The 25563-nt window shown below is 33.8% G+C and overlaps 5 non-coding genes across 5 annotated transcripts; all 5 read right to left on the bottom strand.

Moving 5' to 3' along the window:
• Positions 1 to 91: 91 nt before the first annotated feature.
• On the bottom strand, positions 92 to 163 carry TRNAH-GUG (transfer RNA histidin (anticodon GUG)). The gene has a single exon. It is a non-coding gene; the product is annotated as a tRNA-His (tRNA).
• An 804-nt stretch (positions 164 to 967) lies between these two features.
• TRNAH-GUG (transfer RNA histidin (anticodon GUG)) lies at positions 968 to 1039 on the bottom strand. Its single transcript has one exon. It is a non-coding gene; the product is annotated as a tRNA-His (tRNA).
• Positions 1040 to 1936: 897 nt separating this feature from the next.
• TRNAH-GUG (transfer RNA histidin (anticodon GUG)) lies at positions 1937 to 2008 on the bottom strand. Its single transcript has one exon. It is a non-coding gene; the product is annotated as a tRNA-His (tRNA).
• An 804-nt stretch (positions 2009 to 2812) lies between these two features.
• On the bottom strand, positions 2813 to 2884 carry TRNAH-GUG (transfer RNA histidin (anticodon GUG)). The gene has a single exon. It is a non-coding gene; the product is annotated as a tRNA-His (tRNA).
• A 5282-nt stretch (positions 2885 to 8166) lies between these two features.
• TRNAH-GUG (transfer RNA histidin (anticodon GUG)) lies at positions 8167 to 8238 on the bottom strand. Its single transcript has one exon. It is a non-coding gene; the product is annotated as a tRNA-His (tRNA).
• Positions 8239 to 25563: the final 17325 nt, after the last annotated feature.

Below are 25563 nucleotides of genomic sequence, written 5' to 3'. Positions count from 1 at the left end.
TTAAAAATATATTATCAAATATCGGAGCACATTTTCAAAAATAATAATGACAATTAAATTATCGTGAATGGGGCAAAAAGTAGGGTTACGATGCCGTGACCAGGATTCGAACCTGGGTTATTGCGGCCACAACGCAAGGTACTAACCACTATACGATCACGGCTATCCCCTTCACGTTCATGAGACATCTTCAAATTCTTTTGCAGACGGAGGAACTGAAAATATCCTTCCAGAAACAACTGAAGCACGACCGCGGGGACACGACGTCATGCTATACGCGACACGTCTTGTTGTCACTTTCTTCAATGGAAACTGAACGGCACTGAACCGAACTGCACATGAAAATGAATCATATTACATTATATTCAATTTTGCGCTTTAAAGAAATGACATTTAAGGAAAATTGCATTTATGTGTATTGCGTTTAAGGGAAATTCCATTTCTGTGTATTGTGCTTAAGGGAAATTGCATTTATGTAAAATGTATATTGCGTTTAAGGGAAATTGCATTTATGGGTATTGCGCTTAAAGGAAATTGCATTTATGGTTATTGCGCCTAAAAGAAATTGCATTTATGGGTATTGAGCTTAAAGGCAATTGTATTTATGGGTATTGCGCTTAAAGGAAATTGCATTTATGGTTATTGTGAATAAAAGAAATTGCATTTATGGTTATTGCGCCTAAAAGAAATTGTATTTATGGTTATTGCGCCTAAAGGAAATTGCATTTATGGTTATTGCGCCTAAAGGAAATTGCATTTACGGGTATTGCGCTTAAAAGAAATTGCATTTATGTGTATTGTGTTTAAGGGAAATTGCATTTATGGGTATTGCGCTTAAAGGAAATTGAATTTATGGTTATTGCTCACAACTAGAGCTTAAAAATATATTATCAAATATCGGAGCACATTTTCAAAAATAATAATGACAATTAAATTATCGTGAATGGGGCAAAAAGTAGGGTTACGATGCCGTGACCAGGATTCGAACCTGGGTTATTGCGGCCACAACGCAAGGTACTAACCACTATACGATCACGGCTATCCCCTTCACGTTCATGAGACATCTTCAAATTCTTTTGCAGACGGAGGAACTGAAAATATCCTTCCAGAAACAACTGAAGCACGACCGCGGGGACACGACGTCATGCTATACGCGACACGTCTTGTTGTCACTTTCTTCAATGGAAACTGAACGGCACTGAACCGAACTGCACATGAAAATGAATCATATTACATTATATTCAATTTTGCGCTTTAAAGAAATGACATTTAAGGAAAATTGCATTTATGTGTATTGCGTTTAAGGGAAATTCCATTTCTGTGTATTGTGCTTAAGGGAAATTGCATTTATGTAAAATGTATATTGCGTTTAAGGGAAATTGCATTTATGGGTATTGCGCTTAAAGGAAATTGCATTTATGGTTATTGCGCCTAAAAGAAATTGCATTTATGGGTATTGAGCTTAAAGGCAATTGTATTTATGGGTATTGCGCTTAAAGGAAATTGCATTTATGGTTATTGTGAATAAAAGAAATTGCATTTATGGCTATTGCGCCTAAAAGAAATTGCATTTATGGGTATTGCGCTTAAAAGAAATTGCATTTATGGTTATTGCGCCTAAAAGAAATTGCATTTATGGTTATTGCGCCTAAAAGAAATTGTATTTATGGTTATTGCGCCTAAAGGAAATTGCATTTATGGTTATTGCGCCTAAAGGAAATTGCATTTACGGGTATTGCGCTTAAAAGAAATTGCATTTATGTGTATTGTGTTTAAGGGAAATTGCATTTATGGGTATTGCGCTTAAAGGAAATTGAATTTATGGTTATTGCTCACAACTAGAGCTTAAAAATATATTATCAAATATCGGAGCACATTTTCAAAAATAATAATGACAATTAAATTATCGTGAATTGGGCAAAAAGTAGGGTTACGATGCCGTGACCAGGATTCGAACCTGGGTTATTGCGGCCACAACGCAAGGTACTAACCACTATACGATCACGGCTATCCCCTTCACGTTCATGAGACATCTTCAAATTCTTTTGCAGACGGAGGAACTGAAAATATCCTTCCAGAAACAACTGAAGCACGACCGCGGGGACACGACGTCATGCTATACGCGACACGTCTTGTTGTCACTTTCTTCAATGGAAACTGAACGGCACTGAACCGAACTGCACATGAAAATGAATCATATTACATTATATTCAATTTTGCGCTTTAAAGAAATGACATTTAAGGAAAATTGCATTTATGTGTATTGCGTTTAAGGGAAATTCCATTTCTGTGTATTGTGCTTAAGGGAAATTGCATTTATGTAAAATGTATATTGCGTTTAAGGGAAATTGCATTTATGGGTATTGCGCTTAAAGGAAATTGCATTTATGGTTATTGCGCCTAAAAGAAATTGCATTTATGGGTATTGAGCTTAAAGGCAATTGTATTTATGGGTATTGCGCTTAAAGGAAATTGCATTTATGGTTATTGTGAATAAAAGAAATTGCATTTATGGTTATTGCGCCTAAAAGAAATTGTATTTATGGTTATTGCGCCTAAAGGAAATTGCATTTATGGTTATTGCGCCTAAAGGAAATTGCATTTACGGGTATTGCGCTTAAAAGAAATTGCATTTATGTGTATTGTGTTTAAGGGAAATTGCATTTATGGGTATTGCGCTTAAAGGAAATTGAATTTATGGTTATTGCTCACAACTAGAGCTTAAAAATATATTATCAAATATCGGAGCACATTTTCAAAAATAATAATGACAATTAAATTATCGTGAATGGGGCAAAAAGTAGGGTTACGATGCCGTGACCAGGATTCGAACCTGGGTTATTGCGGCCACAACGCAAGGTACTAACCACTATACGATCACGGCTATCCCCTTCACGTTCATGAGACATCTTCAAATTCTTTTGCAGACGGAGGAACTGAAAATATCCTTCCAGAAACAACTGAAGCACGACCGCGGGGACACGACGTCATGCTATACGCGACACGTCTTGTTGTCACTTTCTTCAATGGAAACTGAACGGCACTGAACCGAACTGCACATGAAAATGAATCATATTACATTATATTCAATTTTGCGCTTTAAAGAAATGACATTTAAGGAAAATTGCATTTATGTGTATTGCGTTTAAGGGAAATTCCATTTCTGTGTATTGTGCTTAAGGGAAATTGCATTTATGTAAAATGTATATTGCGTTTAAGGGAAATTGCATTTATGGGTATTGCGCTTAAAGGAAATTGCATTTATGGTTATTGCGCCTAAAAGAAATTGCATTTATGGGTATTGAGCTTAAAGGCAATTGTATTTATGGGTATTGCGCTTAAAGGAAATTGCATTTATGGTTATTGTGAATAAAAGAAATTGCATTTATGGCTATTGCGCCTAAAAGAAATTGCATTTATGGGTATTGCGCTTAAAAGAAATTGCATTTATGGTTATTGCGCCTAAAAGAAATTGCATTTATGGTTATTGCGCCTAAAGGAAATTGCATTTACGGGTATTGCGCTTAAAAGAAATTGCATTTATGGTTATTGCGCCTAAAGGAAATTGCATTTATGGGTATTGCGCTTAAAGGCAATTGCATTTATGTGTATTGCGCTTAAAGGAAATTGCATTTATGGTTATTGCGCCTAAAAGAAATTGCATTTATGGGTATTGCGCTTAAAAGATATTGCATTTCTGGTTATTGCGCCTAAAAGAAATTGCATTTATGGGTATTGCGCTTAAAGGCAATTGCATTTATGTGTATTGCGCTTAAAGGAAATTGCATTTATGGTTATTGCGCCTAAAGGAAATAGCATTTATGGGTATTGCGCTTAAAAGATATTGCATTTATGGTTATTGCGCCTAAAAGAAATTGCATTTATGGTTATTGCGCCTAAAGTAAATTGCATTTATGGGTATTGCGCTTAAAAGAAATTGTATTTATGGTTATTGCGCCTAAAAGAAATTGCATTTATGGTTATTGCGCCTAAAGGAAATTGCATTTATGGGTATTGCGCTTAAAAGAAATTGTATTTATGGTTATTGCGCCTAAAAGAAATTGTATTTATGGTTATTGCGCCTAAAGGAAATTGCATTTATGGGTATTGCGCTTAATGGAAATTGCATTTATGGGTATTGCGCTTAAAAGATATTGCATTTATGGTTATTGCGCCTAAAGGAAATTGCATTTATGGGTATTGCGCTTAAAGGCAATTGCATTTATGTGTATTGCGCTTAAAGGAAATTGCATTTATGGTTATTGCGCCTAAAGGAAATTGCATTTATGGGTATTGCGCTTAATGGAAATTGCATTTATGGGTATTGCGCTTAAAAGATATTGCATTTATGGTTATTGCGCCTAAAGGAAATTGCATTTATGGGTATTGCGCTTAAAGGCAATTGCATTTATGTGTATTGCGCTTAAAGGAAATTGCATTTATGGTTATTGCGCCCAAAGGAAATTGCATTTATGGGTATTGCGCTTAATGGAAATTGCATTTATGGGTATTGCGCTTAAAAGATATTGCATTTATGGTTATTGCGCCTAAAGGAAATTGCATTTATGGGTATTGAGCTTAAAGGCAATTGCATTTATGTGTATTACGCTTAAAGGAAATTGCATTTATGGTTATTGCGCCTAAAAGAAATTGCATTTATGGGTATTGCGCTTAAAAGATATTGCATTTATGGTTATTGCGCCTAAAGGAAATTGCATTTATGGGTATTGAGCTTAAAGGCAATTGCATTTATGTGTATTACGCTTAAAGGAAATTGCATTTATGGTTATTGCGCCTAAAAGAAATTGCATTTATGGGTATTGCGCTTAAAAGATATTGCATTTATGGTTATTGCGCCTAAAAGAAATTGCATTTATGGGTATTGCGCTTAAAAGATATTGCATTTATGTGTATTGCGCTTAAAGGAAATTGCATTTATGGTTATTGCGCCTAAAGGAAATTGCATTTATGGTTATTGCGCCTAAAAGAAATTGCATTTATGGTTATTGCGCTTAAAAGAAATTGCATTTATGGTTATTGCGCCTAAAGGAAATTGCATTTATGGGTATTGCGCTTAATGGAAATTGCATTTATGGGTATTGCGCTTAAAAGATATTGCATTTATGGTTATTGCGCCTAAAGGAAATTGCATTTATGGGTATTGCGCTTAAATGCAATTGCATTTATGTGTATTGCGCTTAAAGGAAATTGCATTTATGTGTATTGCGCTTAAAGGAAATTGCATTTATGGTTATTGCGCCCAAAGGAAATTGCATTTATGGGTATTGCGCTTAATGGAAATTGCATTTATGGGTATTGCGCTTAAAAGATATTGCATTTATGGTTATTGCGCCTAAAGGAAATTGCATTTATGGGTATTGAGCTTAAAGGCAATTGCATTTATGTGTATTACGCTTAAAGGAAATTGCATTTATGGTTATTGCGCCTAAAAGAAATTGCATTTATGGGTATTGCGCTTAAAAGATATTGCATTTATGGTTATTGCGCCTAAAGGAAATTGCATTTATGGGTATTGAGCTTAAAGGCAATTGCATTTATGTGTATTACGCTTAAAGGAAATTGCATTTATGGTTATTGCGCCTAAAAGAAATTGCATTTATGGGTATTGCGCTTAAAAGATATTGCATTTATGGTTATTGCGCCTAAAAGAAATTGCATTTATGGGTATTGCGCTTAAAAGATATTGCATTTATGTGTATTGCGCTTAAAGGAAATTGCATTTATGGTTATTGCGCCTAAAGGAAATTGCATTTATGGTTATTGCGCCTAAAAGAAATTGCATTTATGGTTATTGCGCTTAAAAGAAATTGCATTTATGGTTATTGCGCCTAAAGGAAATTGCATTTATGGGTATTGCGCTTAATGGAAATTGCATTTATGGGTATTGCGCTTAAAAGATATTGCATTTATGGTTATTGCGCCTAAAGGAAATTGCATTTATGGGTATTGCGCTTAAATGCAATTGCATTTATGTGTATTGCGCTTAAAGGAAATTGCATTTATGGTTATTGCGCCTAAAGGAAATAGCATTTATGGGTATTGCGCTTAAAAGATATTGCATTTATGGTTATTGCGCCTAAAAGAAATTGCATTTATGGTTATTGCGCCTAAAGGAAATTGCATTTATGGATATTGCGCTTAAAAGAAATTGTATTTATGGTTATTGCGCCTAAAAGAAATTGTATTTATGGGTATTGCGCTTAAAGGAAATTGCATTTATGGTTATTGCGCCTAAAGGAAATTGCATTTATGGGTATTGCGCTTAATGGAAATTGCATTTATGGGTATTGCGCTAAAATAAATCTGCATTTATGGGTATTGCGCTTTTAGAAATCTGTGCCTTTAGAGATTCACTATTTCATTTTGAGAACTAATATCTTGGTACACTACCCTTTCAAAATACTCCGGTTTTGGGACTCTGTGCTTATTGGAATGTCTGCATTGTTGAAAAATGAATTTTTAAAATAAAATGTTAAATATTTTTATAAAATCAGTATATTTCGCGTAAAAATAAGGGATATAATTATTAGTTAAGATTTAGGAATTTATTACCAATTTTAACAAATTTTTATTAATTTATCGATCTAATTAAACCTTTGTAAATATCAATAATAATGATTTATTTTTACGTACAATATGGCAGTTAGTATTGACCATCTAGTTATTGAGTACATTTCGCGTTTATGCAAACGCTTACCACTTTAATTCAGAATCTTAAGCAACCTTTCGACTTAATTCTAAATACTTACGCAAAAATTTACATTTAAGACTGCAGTATCTCTCTATGGCCGCCATCTTGAGATAATTTTATAATAATGGGTGAGGTCGAATTACTTTGGAGAAGTGTTCGTGCGGGTTCAGAAAAGTATCTTGGACGGGTTCATGGTTAGGGTAGTGTTACACCCGGAAAAACCAAATAAGGGTCGGGGGTCGGGGCAATGTTAGAGATTACCTTATTTTAAGTAAATAGTACTTATAATATACTAATATTTCGGTATAAGCAAATGTAATTTTAGCAAGAACGCAGCAAAATTCACTTTATTGAATGTAATTCTTGGATTCTGAGAACGTTTTGGAAAGGAAAGATATTTTTAAATGAGTGGTTTTAAAACCAATGAATATGGAAATTTTTGTATCTTTAGGAACGATTCCCCTTCCTTTTCAGATTGAGCCCCGAACCCAATCCCGACTTAATTTTGAATATTCGGTACCGGGGTCAGGGGCGGGGTCCCCGTACTTTAGAGTAATATTGCGCTATTTTATTTTTATTTTTATTTTTATTATTTTATTGCTTTGGTCAGTACTAATTGCTTTGGCCACTTCTTCTGTAATAAAGACTAAAAATGCCACTGGTGAAGTAAAATAAATATTTATAAACAAAAGGAAATATATTTAAATTATATATTTCTAAATTACAGGCTCGAGTGCGTAGTAATCGAACCCTTAAAACATTCACTTTCAACTGCACCCTTCGTTCTGAATTACCACATTTTCATTTTCGTTTAATGCGTACTTACAGTATTTGTAGAAAAAGCTGTAATAATATTTTGCGCGTTTTAGTATCAGTAAAATAACATCCGAATTATATCCCCAATCTAAATCTCTCGTAATCCCTCTTAATCCTCATTATTAAAAAAAAATACAACGTATTGTGTTTTTCCAAATAGCGTGTACTTTGGTAACTAAGAATGAACCGAAAAATGAAAATGTGGAAATTGGGAACGAAGGCGCAGTTAAAAGCGAATGTTTTAAGGGTGAATATCCACCCGGGCCTGTAATTTAGGAGTCTGCAATTGAAATACTTCTCTCCTTTTGTTTATAAACTCGCATTAGCGAAGCTTTTAAGACGAATCAAATACACGCTGCCTCTTAAAGAGACACGATCATTGTTTGATGACTTATTTCGACACTGGCCCGAGACAGAAAAAAAAACCATGTTATGTAGGTTGCGTGACTGAGTTACTTGGTTTCGAGTTCCGAATAAATTACAACCTGGTGTTTTTGACCTTTCGCCCACGTCGGGGTCGTGTTTCTGGCTAGCCCATAATGTATTGTTTCCTTTAAATATTTATTTCTTAGCTGACCAGATTTTTTTTAAATAAAATGAAATAAAGTTTAATTTAAAATGTTGAAAAAATGAGGTTTTGCCGTGACCAGGATTCGAACCTGGGTTATTGCGGCCACAACGCAAGGTACTAACCACTATACGATCACGGCTATCCCCTTCACATTACTGACTTCATCGAATGGTCTTCTAATATCTGGAGCGATAGCGCTTCCCCAATCTTAAAAGTAACTCATGCAAAACGATAATGTGACGTCGACGACAGAGTACTCAACGAACTTGTGGAATTATTTCCTTCCGAAATCCTCCCCATTCCACGTTCGTCAATAGCGAATATTCTTGTGACCAGGGTATAAATTTGGAAAAGTGCTAAGTTATGGTAAATAATATATTTTCATGAATTATTTACAGTATAATATTTGAAACTTTAAACCCACATTTATGGAGATAAGACCTTTAAGATTTATAAAAGACTTGCAGAATAATGAAAATAAAGTTTAAGATCTTCTAAAGTTGATATATTTCGTTTTCTTATGATTTTCTTGATTTCACATATAAACCAATATTTACTATTATTTATCATTATTTTATCAGATTCACCATTATTTTATCAGATATACCATTATTTATCATTATTTTACCAGATTTACCATTATTTATCATAATTTTACCAGATTTACTACAAATTACCATTACTTACCACTATTTACCATTATTTACCACTTTTAACATTGCCACCAACGTATAATACCACTCATTTATTTCAGTAGACAAATTACGCAAAAATTATTAAACAAAAATAATTGATAATTTAATCACACTGATACAAACTATCTTTCCCCCATTAGAATTTTTCTGATAAATCATGTAGAAATGTACGGAACAAAGTGAGCTAAAACGATACCCTAAAATGCTCTCTTTCTGAGTTTTTTCCACAAACCAAGCACTTATTAACCTAAAGAACAGAACTCGCCCCTTAAAAAATCATACGGGAATGTGTTAACTTTGTGTATTGTCTACTTTTCAAAACTAACTACAATTTTTCAAAAATTAATTACAATTTTTCAAAAATTAATTACAATTATTCAAAAATTAATTACAATTTTCAAAAATTAATTACAATTTTTAAAAAAATTAATTACAATTTTTCAAAAATTAATTACAATTTTTCAAAAATTAATTACAATTTTTCAAAAATTAATTACAATTTTTCAAAAATTAATTACAATTTTTCAAAAATTAATTACAATTTTTCAAAAATTAATTACAATTTTTCTAAAATTAATTACAATTTTTCAAAAATTAATTACAATTTTTCTAAAATTAATTACAATTTTTCACAAATTAATTACAATTTTTAAAAAATCCTTTACAATTTAAGAAAATCCCTAAGAATTATTGGAAAATTCCTCACAATTTTTATAAATCCACTAGAAATTTTCAAAAAAGACTTTCATCTAAGCTAATATTGCTCCGTATTGAGTGTATCGTTGGTTTTTTATTGGTCAATTCCTAGATATACTACTGTGGTAAAAGATATCTTATTAAACGTATGACAGCGAACGAAATTGACCAAAAATAATAACAATAATAAATTATAGTTGACGTAAACATTTGTGGGTCGTACATTAGGTATAAACGTCTTACAATATTTCGCAACCGTCTTAAAATGTATGCATCCGAGTTGACTGTTTCGTGAGATTGTAAACGCGGATCACGTTTGGCGCTAAACATTTTGAGACGCTAGACAAGAAACAGTTACCGGAATTCGACATAAAACCTTCGAGAATACAAACTTTTAGCGAGGCGCGGCTCGCTTTGACCTTTTCCTGTCTACACAGTCGGGGAAACCCAAAGGTCTCGCAAAAACACCCCTGCGAAGAAAGCGTTGTTAGAAGCGGTCATCTATACACAACCCGAGCTTGTATTCCCATAAAAATCATTATATACTTTTAAACTTTGAAAAAACCCGGGAGGGCGTATGACTTTTACTTAAAAAAACGTTACGATTTCATTACGGATTATCTAGGCGGGTACTCCCTCCTTAGCTCGCAAATAAAGCGTTCTTTGACACAAATTTGCCCCGGGGATAATCCGTTTTGGGAAAATAATTGAAAAAAATGTATTGTTGACGTTTAAGTTATTTATTATATAGATCGTGCGAAATGGTATGGAAATGAATTTAATTTAAAATTATTAATGGTCTGAACTAGACTAAACTTACATCATTCTAATCTTAAATTTCAATTTCAATTTTAAATCCAGTACTGATTTAATTTTGTTTATTGTTACTATATCTACATTTTAAATTTTTTTAGATACTTGTGCGTAAGTTAAAAAAATAAAAAATAAATTTATTATGCACAATATTATTATTATATAATATTATATTATAGTTTTGAAATATTGTGCACAATAAGTACCGTTGTTTTCAATTTTTCTTATTTTATCTGTACTTAAATTTAAAATTTGTATTTCAATTTAGTTTTAATTAATTGTTAATTATAAACTATAGACATGAAATTTTGTGTTAACTACTAAAAATACATTTCACCTCTCAAAATGTGCGCGGAAAGAGTGCAACGGTGATTTTATCTCTCAAAATGAGAGTGAAAAGAGAATAATGTAAATTTCACCTCTCAAATGAGCAAGTGCGTGAGCGGATACAAATATAGCGAGCACGAGCGGTTCGTGAGCTGAGCGCCTTTTTCAGCAAAATGCCCATCACTATTTCAGATAAAAGTGTTGATTATATATAAAAAATACGATGGTTTAGTGAAAAACGAATAACAATTATAGCATCATAATTATTAGTATACCCTAATAATAATAATAATAATAATAATAATAATAAATTTATTAATCCTCCAAATTTCGAAGGACTCTGCTTTGAACGGAGGAGCGCGTTTGGTATTTAACTGTAACACTTTGATAATTATGACTTAGTAAGCCCCGGAGAACATTATCATACAAATATTCAGCTTCAAACCGCGGCTCTTATGAAATCAACCGATAAGTATTACCGATTATGATTATTCGGATTTAGAACATTGTTCCGAATGTATAGCCGTAATTAGGGGACCTACAGGGAGTTCCCCCCAAAAGAGTATCGGAAAATCACCGTAATTAAGATTAGTGTCTGTAAATTAGCGCTTAGTAATTAAGGCTTAGCTATACAGTAAAAGGAGGTTCTTTCGACACCGCGAAAGAAACTTATCTTACACAGGGTTTACTAAATCGCTCGTTCAGGGAAACGTTTTCATAAACTATATAAAGTATTATAATATTTTAAATATAATATAATATAATAATATAATATTGTTTATGAGTTAAATTTCCAAATTAAAATGTTTATTTCCAACAAAATAAATTTTTCTTACAAATTAAATGGGCGTTAGGTATAGTTATACATTTTCAATATCAAGTTTGTAGATACAATCATATTGACGTATGCTACACATGGTTACGTATCTTAAAAAAGGTTGTAATTTTTAAATGCAAAGTTTTTATATATTTTGTTTTGTACAAATTCGATGACTTCTTGTAAAACATTTTTTTTGCTTGTTCGTCGTTTTGTTCAGATAAAATTCTAGTAGTATCTTTGTTTTGCTATTTCAAATCAATCTTAGCTCATTTCAATGTCTCTTTTACGCAGTGGCGTAGCCAGGATTTTGTTTCGGGGGGGGGGGGGCACACCGTTGAAAAAAAAATAAAAAAAATAAAAATATTTGTACGTACGACCATACGTTTCGGTGGGCATGTGCCCCCGTGCCGCCCCTGGCTACGCCACTGCTTTTACGTCACTGTCACTTACTTTTATAAGCCTAGGAGAACGTGATAGAATCACCAGGAATTTTGGATTTTCTAGTGCGCGTGCGAATCGCGCGTGCTACGATTATATTAATGACGCTCAGTCTTGTGACATATGAAAAAAACTTTTATACTTCTATTATAAAATGATTTATTTTAGAGGAACATCTATTTTCGGAAAATGATTTTTATTCAACTTCATAAATTTCTTAAATTAAAAATTTATATATTCCTTTTATTTTTTAACATATAATAAAAAAATATAATTTCCTAATGTTTAAGAAATATTGAAGGGAATTGTAATCACCCTGTATATTTAAGCCGCCACTTACGAGAAGTTATCGGCGTTAATTACTGTCGACTTTTAATGACGGGGCTGAAGGCATTATGAAAAATATCAAACGAAATTCTCTACTTTTCTCCGCGCTAATTAAGGCTTGTTTGTTTTGTCCTCAACTACCACACCTCTCACTCCGAACAACAACACTCCATTCTCGTCTGATATCGTACGGATATTCAGAACCCTGGATAATACGTCTAAGAACAAACAGCTTTTCTAGGGCATTTGATAAGCCTAACTTCTCGTAGTTCCACGCTTAAGAAATGCCTTGAAAAAACCACTTTTGGCGAATTCTTCACTAAACGTAATCTCTCTCTATCATTTCAAGCCCGTTACAAGGCTAAGCGGAGAAAATACTTCTAGGGGTTAGACATTCAGAAAAGTGTCGTAGGCTCACCGAAAAATACTAAATCAACGAAAAAGGTTCGCATAGGTTTTGTACTTAGTAAAAATATAGAATTTATTTTAACACAAATCTACAGAATCGTCCAAAAATCACCAATTAAAAATCCAAAAAAATTACAAATTCACAAAAATCTACAAATCAAATAAATCCACAAAAATCAACAATTAAAAAATACAAAAATATCTACAAATCCACAAAAATCACCAATTAAAAAATAAAAAAATATCTACAAATCCACAAAAATTACCAATTAAAAAATCGACAAAAATCTATTAATTAAGAAAATCTAATAATCAACAAAATCCACCAAAATCTAAAAATCAACAAAAATCTACAAATCAACAAAATCCGCAAAAATCTACAAATCAACAAAATCCACAAAAATCTACAAATAAACAAAATCCACATAAATATACAAAAGTTCATGAAAAATTCAACCGCAATGATTTTGTACTTTTTAAAAATGCTGTTTTTTTTTTAAAATCTACAAATCAACAAAATCTACAAATGAACAAAATTCGCAAAAATCTACAAATCAACAAAATCCACAAATCAACAAAATCCAAAAATCAACAAAATCCGCAAAAAGCTACAAATCAACATCTGCAAATCAACAAAATCAACCAAATCCACAAAAATCTACAAATCAACAAAATCTACATAACTATACAAAGTTCATGTAAAATTCATCCCCAATGATTTTGTACTTTTTACAAATACTGGTTTTTTATACATATCTTCGAAGTCCACATACAAGAATCCACATATTCAAAATTTCACAAACCCACATAAAATTCCACAAATCTACTCAAAACTCCGAAATCAACGAAAATAAATATCTCAATGATTTTGTATCATATACAAATAATCCACCAAAAAATTCGAAAATATAATCCACAACATCAACAAATTTTTTTTAACTTAACAAAACCACAAAATCCAAGAAACAAATGCACAACAGTCACAAATCCAGCACAAAATCCTAATACATTGATTTTTTAAACTACAATACTATTTAAAAAAAATCCAGAAATCATTGAAAAATACCTATTCAGGGAAGAAAAATAAAAAAATCAACTGAATGTCCGACCCCTCGTATTGCCAAATTAGCATCTTCCTAGTTTTGATTCCGTTCTATATTTAGCCATTGCTTCAAAGTAATATGTCGTTTTGAATTCCGGTAAACAGGAAATTACGTCTCAGCGTACGTACTCGTTATACAACTTGTCAAGGGTCAAATTATAATAAACAGCTTGTAATAGCGTGTACTATTGTAGAGTCTAAGCGCAACGTTTATGGGTGTGTTCGATATCTTGATCCCATTTTCGAACAAGCATACGGCGCACGTGCTATTCTCTATTTAGGGAGTAATGTTGATATCTCTGGCGTGGAACCCTTAACTGGGTTTAATTTGGGAAGCCGATCAGCGGCGCACACCCACCGAATTATAATGAAACTCGCTCAGCGACATACAAAAGAACTGACACAAGCGGAAGTGGTTTCGCTCTCAGATAATCAATTATTTAATAGTACGCATTCCGATAGTGAGAGATAAACGCGAGAATGTCGTATTCTTTTAAACGATTCGGTTTAAAAAAAACCATAAAAATTAAAAAAAAAAATTAATTTAAATTTAAACGATAAAAATAAAAAACCACATGGCTTTTGAAAAATAATATTTGGGCACGCGCCAAGTTAATACATTCACAAACGCCTTTTTTTGACAAAGTTTTAAAAAACGATGCGTAGCTAGAAAATTTATAATTTAATTACTTTCATAAACAAGTTTTTGATTCAATAGAACTAAGAGATAATAATATTCATATTTAATACCTTAATTTATGTAAATCGACATATTTGGTAGTTAATGTTTTTTTTAAGAACTAGTAATAATTGTTTTCGCCAATGAACTAACGTCGAAAATTATGCTCAACAACCAAGCTTTGCAAAAATGTTGGCTGGTGTGAATTGGCCTTCAATTTCCAAAATAGTATTTGACATAAGACTTTGATGCAAGTCGAACTTTTCCATTGAATTATCGCTACCAGAAGTACATAATATCTATATTTCGTGAGAAGTGTTCATCTTAAAAACGAAACATATGTTCCAACGCCGGCTCGAGGCAATTTTCAACGGATGCAATTTTTTCGTCAAATCGCCGAAGCAGTCACATCATCGTAGCTAGAAATTGTTACCGTGTATTATTGCTTCTGATGATGTAAAATGTACAAATTACCTTGCCTAAGGATATTTACTTACTTATAAATTATATAGGTGCGATTAAATAGCTTTAGAAAATTACTATATTATGTATTTCACCCCGCACTATTTTTTCTTCCTAAAGGTATTAAACGAATTAATCCACCCTCGAAAACCGTGTACGGGAAACGTGTAGGAATGTAGATTGTACGCGATTAAGCTACGACTATCCTCAGCCAGTGGCGGCGATCCCGTGGGGGCTCTGGGGAAAAACCAACGGGGGCAGAGCCCCCACAGAATCAAGGAAATATTTATAATCTCACTGCCTTTGGGTCAAATTCAGTCTTTTTACAGAAGTTATTTAGATATTGCAGATGCAAGTAACAATAAGATTAAATAAGCGTAAATTTAATTTCAATCGATTCGTTCAAACAGAAAATCACCGCGTAGTGTACACTAACAAGGAGACGACCCGAGGTGTTACACCAAAATTATAAAATGTTTTTTTAAAAAATCAAAATTGATCACATTTTGATCAATTTGAACCAAATGGGTGAAAATGAACCGATATGGCTTAAATAGGAAAAATTTCAATTTTATGTTGTCAAAAACATTTTTCTTAAGATATCGACGTAACTTTTGTGATCAATTAATTCATTGGCGGATGAGATATTAGAAGGAAACACTTTTTTTTTAAATATAGTAATAAAAATTTAGAGCTGTACATTTTCTTGCTTAAAGTATAAGTATATGAATTTTTGGATAAAAAATAATAGTCAGGACCCCCACAGGAATTTTTTCCGATCGCCGCTGTACTCAGATACAAGTTTGACATAAACGTTATCGAGGGGTGGAATAATTTTTATAAATCAGCATAAACTTGCGATAGGATGTTCTATACTTATCTCGTAAGAAGAATATGATATATTTCTGTCTCTAAGAACAAACTGGTACTTAGGTTTTTAGAGCACCTGCTCAGTGAGGTCAATTTCACGTTTAACTGAAGACAAATACAAATATTCTGACAAGAATTGCACTATCTTTTAAACTGGGTTAAGATTCTAAAGAGCGCCATTCGGAAAATGCCAGAAAACGAAAGTTCGCCTTCAAATTCAGCCCGCGTAGTTTCATTGTTGGAAGAGGCAGCTGACTTTTGGTCCACTTCTGTCGCTCAATAATGGGCTACAGCGTATCACCTACAAGCAAAATTCACGAAACATTTGGGTGGCCATTTTCTTTTAAAGGGAAACCGACCAGATTGAACCCTGTGGCATGTGCATGACGCAATTTTAAGAAATGGTTCGTGGTGGTTTAGCTGAATTTTCAAAATTCATCTTTCTTCATTTGGACGAAACAACGATGAGCGTACTTCAAATTCCGTCTGTTTCCATGACGACTCGGCCGGCGCTCGTGTATTATAAGTATTTACTTATAATTTTTTTAGCGTCTTCCGCTGAGTGGCGCTGCGGGCAGGGTGCAAAGGGTGTTCGTATTAAAATAAAATGGCGTTTATTTAATAACGATTCAGATTGACATCGAAACGGAAATAATTATTTTGAAGAATTTTAACCTATTTTGCGTTTTTACATTATTCAATTTTGAGAACGAAAATAATAAAATATTATTTTCTGTTGGAATATTTGAAATAATGCTTGGTATAGTGCTTTATGAAAAGTTGATAGCTGAGAGAAAATTTGTAATAAAAGTATCAGAATTCATCAATAAATTTAAATAACTCCTTAAGTTAATATAACCTCCAACGCTTTCCTCGCGTAAGACCGCGACCATTTCAGGGATTATCTTCGCAACAAACCACTAAGCAGCGCCGAAAATGTTAAAAGCCATAGGAGTTAGCGGCCAAATTTTGACCTCTTTGGGGGGACGGGGGGGACGGAAACAGCAATAATAAATGCTATATCCCCTTTAAAACCAAAACAACGTAATTGGTGTTAACTAGTTTTTGCTTTCAGACGACGGTACGACCCCAAAAAATTGTCGATTTAAATGAATAAACAAATAGATAATCGAAATTTAACTCCGTTGAAAAATAAATATTTGAGGAACAACCCGATTGAGTATTGAAAACAAGCGAAAATGCTGAAAAATTCTTTCGAAAATTGAATAAAAGGCTGTGGCCTCCAGTGTAAATAAACCCGTCGGGTTGAAAAGAACGAGCTAAATTTCGGCTCGAGCGATTGGAGATTATATAAGCCACTTTAAACGTTTGTCAATAAGAAAAAGAAATTTGAAATAAAAAAGATTTCCCCGCGGGTGATCATAACGAAATATCGAAAACTTTAAACTATATCTTTCCAAGCGCGCTTTCGATGTCGCGGGTTTTATATTGTGATCCGGAAACGTTTTGGGCCACCATGAATATTTAATGTTCGTACGATCATAAGTAACGTAAGAGAAGTAAGTATGACACTGAATGATTTCGGCTAATGATATTTTGTCGCGATGCGATTGCGTAAGCTGAAGTTTGAAGACATCCTACTATTTTCGTTGGCACAATTACTGCCAAGTTAGTGTGGTGGTAATAATTACTATTAAAATCGGGCTTAGTCTCAAATTTGACCAGAAACGAAGATCGTGTTCGTAATAGTGAATTTTCCGTTCTATAAAACTTCGTTATTTCAGGGTTCAAAGCTTTTTAATTTTCAATAAACTTTGGCTGATCCTACTTAACCGTTCCAAATATATTTCCCAGATCTTAGCTTCGTAAAAATCTGTACGATCAGATTGCCATTACAAAATTTAAGGTCCATAGAATAGTCCTACTTATTCTTATTACGTTACTTATGGTACGATGTGTTCCCATATTGTAATCAGCGATAAATTCCCCCCTTTCAACTTTATTCTGTATAGCCTGATATCGCGTACACGCGAGTTTAAAACCGCTTCATTGTTGTACCGTTCTGGTATCGTTTTAAATTTATGGGCAGTTCGCCGATACCCTTTCGATGGTTGATGGTAATTGCGCAGCCCACCCAATTAGATATTGGAAAAATCAGCCACGGGCGAAATAACCCCCTTTCTTCGCTCGCTTCCAGCTACCACCCGCTTACAATCGCCTCCTCCCTTCTTCAAGCGGGTGTTACAAAGTCGATTCAATGAAACGTTAGATTTCTTAAGGCCTATATAATATTATATCGAGCGCCAGATGGCCAGCGTTTTGCACGCTGTTTAATTTGGAGGTTTCTGGACCTCGTCGGTGGCGTAAGAAGCAGGGGGGGGGGGGACCCTCTTTGGAGCGTTTACGCTTTCCATCCTCACAAAGTTTGGAAACACTTTTTTAATATTACCTGTCAATTTATAAATAACCGTTCTTGAAATTATTTATTATATAATGATATAATATTCCTACGGGCTGTAATATATTATCAAGGGACGGTAAAAACTGCAGATGGGGTTGAAGTGGGTTCGAGCTTAAATAGAATAAATTCTACAAGAGTTGCAGGGAATCCTTTACTTTGATTTTTTTCTGAATTTATTCTAATATTTTTAAATTTATTCTGTTGTATTTTTTAATTTATTCTGATGCATTTTTTTAAATTTATTCTGATGCATTTTTTAAATTTATTCTGGTTTATTTTTAAAATTTATTCTGATGTATTTTTAAAATTTATTCTGATGCACTTTTTTATTTATTCTGATGCATTTTTTTAATTTTATTCTTATGTATTTTTTAAAATTTATTCTTATGTATTTCTTAAAATTTATTCTGATGTATTTTTAAAATTTATTCTGATGTATTTTAAAATTTATTCTGGTGCATTTTTAAAATTAATTTTTATGTATTTTTTAAATTTCTTATGTATTTTTAAATTTCTTGTGTATTTTTTAAATTTCTTATGTATTTTTAAAATTTCTTATGAATTTTTTAAATTTATTATGTATTTTTTAAATTTCTTATGTATTTTTAAAATTTCTTATGAATTTTTTAAATTTATTGTGTATTTTTTAAATTTCTTATGTATTTTTTAAATTATTCTGATGTATTTTTTTTAATTTATTCTTTTTTTAAATCTGTTCTGATGTATTTTTTATAATTTATTCTTTTTTTAAATCTATTCTGATGTATTTTTTAAATCTATTCTGATGTATTTTTTAATTCTATTCTGATGTATTTTTTAAATCTATTCTGATGTATTTTTTAAATCTATTCTGATGTATTTTTTAAATCTATTCTGATGTATTTTTTAAAATCTATTCTGATTTTTGCTTTAGACATTTCTGATAATTGTATTAGAATTTTGCTTTGCTAATTGTTTTAAAAATTTATTCTGATGTATTTTTTAAATCTATTCTGATGTATTTTTTAAATCTATTCTGATGTATTTTTTAAAATCTATTCTGATTTTTGCTTTAGACCTTTCTGATAATTGTATTAGAATTTTGCTTTGCTAATTGTTTTAAAAATTTATTCTGACAAGGTATTTTATAAATTTATTCTTGCAGGATAAAATATTTAAAGTCATGGTATAATCAGTAATTAAAATATTCTATACAGAAAGAAACAAGATACTACAGTCCCTTTTCAAGCCACGATTTAAGCTCGCCGTTGTAAACAATTTTAAACGTTACAATTTTAAAATAAAATTTAGATAATGTAGTATCTTTACTCTTTATATATTAAATATTTTGATTATTAAAGAAATTTATTTTCATAATGTTTTCGAAATTTATTCTCATAATGTTTTCGAAATTTATTCTCATAATGTTTTCGAAATTTATTCTCATAATGTTTTAGAAATTTATTTTGAAAATTGTTTTAGAAATTTATTCTGATAATTGTTTTAGAAATGAATTCTTATAATTGTTTTAGACATTTCTGATAATTGTTGTAGACATTTCTGATAATTGTATAAGACATTTCTGATAATTGTTTTGGACATTTTTGATAATGGTTTTAGACATTTCTGATAATTGTTTTGGACATTTTTGATAATGGTTTTAGACATTTCTGATAATTGCGTTGAGTTTGCAAGCTCTCTCCCCACTGCTTTAAGGGGTTTTCCCCCGAGGTCTTCGGTTTCCCCTTCCATAAAATCTTGTGTAGGTAACGGTAATAGTGAGTGTAGGGAGCTGTTGGCTCGCGTGGCATGAAGGGCTTGTTACCACCCTCCTACGCATTGTAACCCGGCCACCTGTTTAAAGACATTATAAGTCGCTAGATGACTTGGGCCTAAGGTGGTGCCAAGGGTATTAGCCTGGCCTAGCCTAGCTGACCTTTATGATAATTGTTTTAGACATTTCTGATAATTGTTTTAGATATTTGTGATAATTGTTGTAGACAATTCTGATAATTGTTTTAGACATTTCTGATAATTGTTTTAGACATTTCTGATAATTGTTTTAGATATTTGTGATAATTGTTGTAGACAATTCTGATAATTGTTTTAGACATTTCTGATAATTGTTTTAGACATTTCTGATAATTGTTTTGAAATTTCTTATGATTATTTTAGACATTTTGTGATACTTGTTTTGGAAATTAATTATGTTACTTTTTTAGAAGGCCATTCTGATAATTGTTTTAGAAGGTAATTCTTATAATGTCTTAGAAATGTATTCTTATAATTGTCTTAGAAATGTACTCTTAATAATGTATTCTTATAATTGCCTTAATAATGTATTCTTATAATTATCTTAGAAATGTATTCTTATAATTATTTTAATGAAAATGATTTTTAGAAGGTTGTTTTTATAATTGTTTTTAGAAGGTTATTTTTATAATTGTTTTAGAAAATTATTCTGACAATTGTGTTAGACATTTATTTTAATAACTATTAGACATTTATTTTGATACTTTTTAATAATTGTTGAAATATTCTTTTAGAATTTATTTTGATAGTTTATTTTGATACTCTTTTAGAATTTATCCTGAAAATTTGGGGAAATTCATTCTTGTAGTTATTTTAGAACTTAATTCCGAAAATTGTTTCAAACATTGATTCTAATCATGTTTAAGCCTTTATTCTGGTGCATTTCTAAATTTATTATTATATTTTCTTAGACATATATTATTTGAAATTTATTCTTATATAACCATTCAAAGAACACTGTTTTCTGTACGTCAGGCCATATGGTCAGACATACATTTTTAAAATCTCTTTAAAGTTCCTACAAAACTGAAAGGGTGTTGGTGAGAAGGATCCCCACATTTCCGAGTTAAAATATTTGGGTGTTAGGCGCCCGAGAAAATCTATTATCAAAAATGTAGCACGGTGACGGGTGAGCTATACCAAATTAAAAAAAAAGCGTGGATTTTAAACAATGGATCCAGTGGAGATGTGGGGTTGAAATAAATGACGGTATATATATTCGCTTCAATCAAATCAGCACTCGATATCACGCCGACCGCACGAAAACCCCCCAAACTTTAATTACCCACAAAAAGTCATCGATCACTTTTTCGCCGAATTATATTAAACTGGCATCGGCCAACAGTACGCAACCGGACGCGGGACTAAGGGGTCATGGAAAAAATAATCGCATTTTTACCAATATAAAAAAAACTTTTAAAATTAGCGGAGCCTCGAAGTAGCCCCCGTGAAACAAGGGTGGTTTTTTTTCTTGAAGTACCAATTTCATTTCTCGATTAGAGCGCGTAAGAATAATTAATTAAAAGCCAGACGTTTCGAAACAACGTACGATATCGCGAGATCGACAGGGCGTTAAGACTTAAAGTTCGTTTCATGCCCACCGATATATTTCCTTGACGTAGCCGTTCGCGTTTCGCTATATCCGGTTTAGAGACTGCAATACGACTTACGTACGAGTTCCGGAGTACGGATGGACGCCCACGTTGTTCGTAAACTGTTGGTGTGGTCGCGATCCGATCATTCTAGATAACTAGCTTTTCAACTAATCATTTGCCACGAAAAAATGTAGGCTTTGCGTTAATTCCCTTCGCTTTAAACTGGGTCTTACTATATATTCATTTTCTATAATTGTAATTATATCACTCTTTGACTTTCGTATGGGAACGTGGCTCCGATGCGAAAGACCCTTGCGAAATCAGAACGAAACATTCAAAGAGTCGGAAATTGACAATAATTGAAAAACCAAACGTTTTTAACTTTGGAATCTCAAATGAAAACTCTAGGGGAACTAATGAATTCATCGATGTGTGGTTTAAAAGAAGCTGACGGAGCGAAATCCGAAGAGAAAAATCCGCTCATTGAATTCCTGGGTTTCCAGCAACAGTTCCAATTTACACTAACGATAGTGGCTTCTTCTTACTGAATTCCTAGAAATCCCAGAGTGACTTTATAATATCACTAAGACCACAGCAACTTGCCACACTCTACCCATTGTCTATCCAGAATGACTTCTTAGCATTGAATTCACACTTACTGAAGAGTGACTTCTCCATTGAATCGACAGTAACTTTAACTGACTTCTTCATTGAATCGACAGTAACTCTAAGTGGCTCCTTCTTTGAATCGACAGTAACTCTAAGTGGTTCCTCCTTTGAATCGACAGTAACTCTAAGTGACTTCTCCTTTGAATCGACAGTAACTCTAAGTGGCTCCTCCTTTGAATCCCCGCTAACTCCAAGTGATTTCATTGAATCCCCGCTAACTCCAAGTGGCTTCATTGAATCCCCAGTAACGCTACAAGGATCCCTTTATTGAATCCCCAGTAACTCTACAGTGATCCCTTATTGAATCCCCAGTAACGCTACAAGGATCCCTTTATTGAATCCCCAGTAACTCTACAGTGATCCCTTATTGAATCCCCAGTAACTCTACAGTGATCCCCTTATTGAATCCCCAGTAACTCTACAGTGATCCCTTATTGAATCCCCAGTAACGCTACAAGGATCCCTTATTGAATCCCCTGTAACGCTACAAGGATCCCCTTATTGAATCCCCAGTAACTCTACAGTGATTCCTTATTGAATCCCCAGTAACGCTACAAGGATCCCTTTATTGAATCCCCAGTAACTCTACAGTGATCCCCTTATTGAATCCCCAGTAATTCTACAGTGATCCCTTATTGAATCCCCAGTAACGCTACAGTGATCCCTTATTGAATCCCCAGTAACTCTACAGTGATCCCTTATTGAATCCCCAGTAACTCTACAGTGATCCCTTATTGAATCCCCAGTAACTCTACAGTTATCCCTTATTGAATCCCCTGTAACGCAACAAGGATCCCTTTATTGAATCCCCAGTAACTCTACAGTGATCCCCTTATTGAATCCCCAGTAACTCTACAGTGATCCCTTATTGAATCCCCAGTAACGCTACAGTGATCCCTTATTGAATCCCCAGTAACTCTACAGTGATCCCTTATTGAATCACCAATAACGCTACAAGGATCCCTTTATTGAATCCCCAGTAACTCTACAGTGATCCCTTATTGAATCCCCAGTAACTCTACAGTGATCCCTTATTGAATCCCCAGTAACGCTACAAGGATCCCTTTATTGAATCCCCAGTAACTCTACAGTGATCCCCTTATTGAATCCCCAGTAACTCTACAGTGATCCCTTATTGAATCCCCAGTAACGCTACAGTGATCCCTTATTGAATCCCCAGTAACTCTACAGTGATCCCTTATTGAATCCCCAGTAACTCTACAGTGATCCCTTATTGAATCACCAATAACGCTACAAGGATCCCTTTATTGAATCCCCAGTAACTCTACAGTGATCCCTTATTGAATCCCCAGTAACTCTACAGTGATCCCTTATTGAATCCCCAGTAACGCTACAAGGATCCCTTTATTGAATCCCCAGTAACTCTACAGTGATCCCCTTATTGAATCCCCAGTAACTCTACAGTGATCCCTTATTGAATCCCCAGTAACGCTACAGTGATCCCTTATTGAATCCCCAGTAACTCTACAGTGATCCCTTATTGAATCCCCAGTAACTCTACAGTGATCCCTTATTGAATCACCAATAACGCTACAAGGATCCCTTTATTGAATCCCCAGTAACTCTACAGTGATCCCTTATTGAATCCCCAGTAACTCTACAGTGATCCCTTATTGAATCCCCAGTAACGCTACAAGGATCCCTTTATTGAATCCCCAGTAACTCTACAGTGATCCCCTTATTGAATCCCCAGTAACTCTACAGTGATCCCTTATTGAATCCCCAGTAACGCTACAGTGATCCCTTATTGAATCCCCAGTAACTCTACAGTGATCCCTTATTGAATCCCCAGTAACTCTACAGTGATCCCTTATTGAATCCCCAGTAACTCTACAGTGATCCCTTATTGAATCCCCAGTAACTCTACAGTGATCCCTTATTGAATCACCAATAACGCTACAAGGATCCCTTTATTGAATCCCCAGTAACTCTACAGTGATCCCTTATTGAATCCCCAGTAACTCTACAGTGATCCCTTATTGAATCCCCAGTAACGCTACAGTGATCCCTTATTGAATCCCCAGTAACTCTACAGTGATCCCTTATTGAATCCCCAGTAACGCTACAAGGATCCCTTTATTGAATCCCCAGTAACGCTACAGTGATCCCTTATTGAATCCCCAGTAACTATACAGTGATCCCTTATTGAATCACCAATAACGCTACAAGGATCCCTTTATTGAATCCCCAGTAACTCTACAGTGATCCCTTATTGAATCCCCAGTAACGCTACAGTGATCCCTTATTGAATCCCCAGTAACTCTACAGTGATCCCTTATTGAATCCCCAGTAACGCTACAAGGATCCCTTTATTGAATCCCCAGTAACTCTACAGTGATCCCTTATTGAATCCCCAGTAACTCTACAGTGATCCCCTTATTGAATCCCCAGTAACGCTACAAGGATCCCTTATTGAATCCCCTGTAACGCTACAAGGATCCCCTTATTGAATCCCCAGTAACTCTACAGTGATTCCTTATTGAATCCCCAGTAACGCTACAAGGATCCCTTTATTGAATCCCCAGTAACTCTACAGTGATCCCCTTATTGAATCCCCAGTAACTCTACAGTGATCCCTTATTGAATCCCCAGTAACGCTACAGTGATCCCTTATTGAATCCCCAGTAACTCTACAGTGATCCCTTATTGAATCCCCAGTAACTCTACAGTGATCCCTTATTGAATCACCAATAACGCTACAAGGATCCCTTTATTGAATCCCCAGTAACTCTACAGTGATCCCTTATTGAATCCCCAGTAACTCTACAGTGATCCCTTATTGAATCCCCAGTAACGCTACAGTGATCCCTTATTGAATCCCCAGTAACTCTACAGTGATCCCTTATTGAATCCCCAGTAACGCTACAAGGATCCCTTTATTGAATCCCCAGTAACGCTACAGTGATCCCTTATTGAATCCCCAGTAACTATACAGTGATCCCTTATTGAATCACCAATAACGCTACAAGGATCCCTTTATTGAATCCCCAGTAACTCTACAGTGATCCCTTATTGAATCCCTCAGTAACGCTACAGTGATCCCTTATTGAATCCCCAGTAACTCTACAGTGATCCCTTATTGAATCCCCAGTAACGCTACAAGGATCCCTTTATTGAATCCCCAGTAACTCTACAGTGATCCCTTATTGAATCCCCAGTAACTCTACAGTGATCCCTTATTGAATCCCCAGTAACGCTACAAGGATCCCTTATTGAATCCCCTGTAACGCTACAAGGATCCCCTTATTGAATCCCCAGTAACTCTACAGTGATTCCTTATTGAATCCCCAGTAACGCTACAAGGATCCCTTTATTGAATCCCCAGTAAC

The sequence above is a fragment of the Leiobunum rupestre genome, chromosome 6, assembly GCF_980474605.1.
Source record: "Leiobunum rupestre chromosome 6, qqLeiRupe1.1.hap1, whole genome shotgun sequence".
NCBI lineage: Eukaryota > Metazoa > Arthropoda > Arachnida > Opiliones > Sclerosomatidae > Leiobunum > Leiobunum rupestre.
The sequence above is the reverse complement of the archived record's forward strand: the minus strand, read 5'-3'. Positions and strand labels throughout refer to the sequence as shown.